We start from the raw sequence: 2362 nt of genomic DNA, 5'->3' as shown, positions 1-2362 counted from the left end.
TTCTTTTATTTATATATAAAGTTTGCCTAGGCAGAATTATATGAAGATCTCCGCGCTACAGGGCTCCGTGCATGCTATGCGTATGTGCAGTGCCTGACTGTCACGCGCATGCATGCAACCAATAAAGTGGGGATAGACAAGGATCATACCCATAAGCAAGCAGTGAGGGACGGGAATGCACGATGCGCTCAAATGCAATGAAAACAATCAGCTACAGCAATTTATTGATATTAGAAAATGTAATTTTTACTTTTGAATAATAATAGGATGCATTGAATCATTTAAGTGACATATAGGCCTGCCCTACACATACAAATCATAAGTCAAAACGGGCTACATTTGGCTGAATTATAAAAGGTATAGGTGGTAATATGAAGAGCCGTTTGGGAGCCGAACGAGCCTGCTCTTGTTGGTGAGCTTATCCAAATGATCCGGCTCACTAAAAGGAGCCGAAATTCCCATCACTAGTAGGCACGGTTTGAGAGTAATGTGAGAGAGCTGAAAAGAGCAGAAGAGAGACGGATTTGTTCAAGCCGTTGAGCAGTGTTGCATTTCAAGAACCTATGTTGGATTCCCCGATCCAATTGTGCCATCATAGCTCATCTACTATAGTAGATGAGCTATGAAAAGGTATTGGCTGAGAGAAAAGAAGGGCGGAGATTATTAGCGTACTAGAGAAACGCCGTATTTTACGGCGTTGTGATGTGCACAAAAGCGCTGTATTTTACGCGCGGTTTGATGTTCAAAACGGCGCTTTCTACGCGCGCTCTTGAAAGGCTTAATTGCGGCGTAAAAAGCGGCGCTTTTTTGCGCATGACGGCGTAAAATACTCAGTTTTTCTACATTTTACGGCGTTTTTTACGGTGTAATGAAGGTGATACGCGTCTAAATGATGCCGTTTTCTGGCGGGGATGGCTTGCCATCAACTGCCGTTCAGGTGGAACGGCACATGCCGTTCAGGTGGAACGGCACATGCCGTTCTGAAACGGTAACTGCCGTTCAGGTGGAACGGCATATGCCGTTCAGGAAAGGCATACGTCATTCTGGAACAGTAACTGCCGTTCCCAACAATGGTAGGGTGCTATCAGATAAAATGGGCCATCAGGTATGATTTAGTTGACCATTCCAATATCCCAAGCCAATCACACAGACCCCCGTATGAACATTATCACTGTCAAAGCAAGCCGGACACACACACACACACATAGAACCAAGGACAGCACGTAGAACCCCATGCCAGGTGTGAGTGGGAGACACACACACAGTAGAACCCTAGCGATGCTCAATAATCTTCCATCTCATGTCAAACCCAAACACACACACCACTGAGCCATAAAGGGCCAAACAATCATGCAGGGTAAAAACCTCATAGCAAATAACATTCCATCATCCCCCCCCAGCTCTCCTGCCAGGGCACCCATAACAGAACAACCAATGTCTACAGAGACGTAAATTATGTGCAACATTCTTCAGTGGCGTCCCATATTGGTGATGGATTATGCTTGGCATCTCCAAAATGTGTACCAGGTTGATTCAACATCTCTGAAGTCATGTCTTTGTAGTCCAGTGGTTTCCTGAATGAGGGGCCTTCACAGATGCAAACGTGCAGCTTTAGTCAGCCTGAGGACAGGAAGGAGGTCATCTGTTCAGAAGACCACCCAGTGGAGGGGGGTGGCTCTTGAGGAGCAGGATCCATATGGGGATGGCCCCAAATAAGACCTTCTTGGAAATGAAACTGTTCCTGAGGAGTCACGATGCCTGGAGGGGACTGTTGAATGTGTTCCATGGTTCTCTGTGTCAGACTGAAGTTTTGTTTTAGTCGTTGAGATGAGGAGCCCCCTCATCTCCCCCTGGTGTTTCTCCTTCTGAATCCCTGTCTCCATCTTTAAGAACATTCCAGTCCATGTAACTGACGTCATGACAGTTTCTCAAACACTCGGTTTCCCCTGAGGGGGCGTGTCTACAGACCTGTAGACTCGAGACAGCTCTGTATCCCAGTATGCACCTCTGCTCACTCAGACCACACCCTCATCAGTAAAGCAACACTCATGTGATGAAGATGCAGAGCTCAGGAGAGTAGAATGAAAGAAGACTGAAGATATCAGAACCCAACCCATTACTCCAGCTTACAACAATAACTTGGAGCCTGTAACCATTTTAACAAATCATTAATACAAACATAAACCAAATACCTAAGTAACCCATGAACCAATAAAACATCCTTACTACTAAGATCAACCTTCAGGTAACAGGTTAACTCACCAGGAAGCCAAAATACATCAATGTGCCCAAGAGTAATGAGAAATGAATGACTTACAGTTTGCAGATATGCTTCATGGTTAAGTTGGGATACTCGCAGAAC

The sequence above is a fragment of the Gadus morhua genome, chromosome 5 (genome assembly GCF_902167405.1).
Source record: "Gadus morhua chromosome 5, gadMor3.0, whole genome shotgun sequence".
NCBI classification, from domain to species: domain Eukaryota; kingdom Metazoa; phylum Chordata; class Actinopteri; order Gadiformes; family Gadidae; genus Gadus; species Gadus morhua.
Note: the sequence above shows the minus strand (reverse complement) of the source record.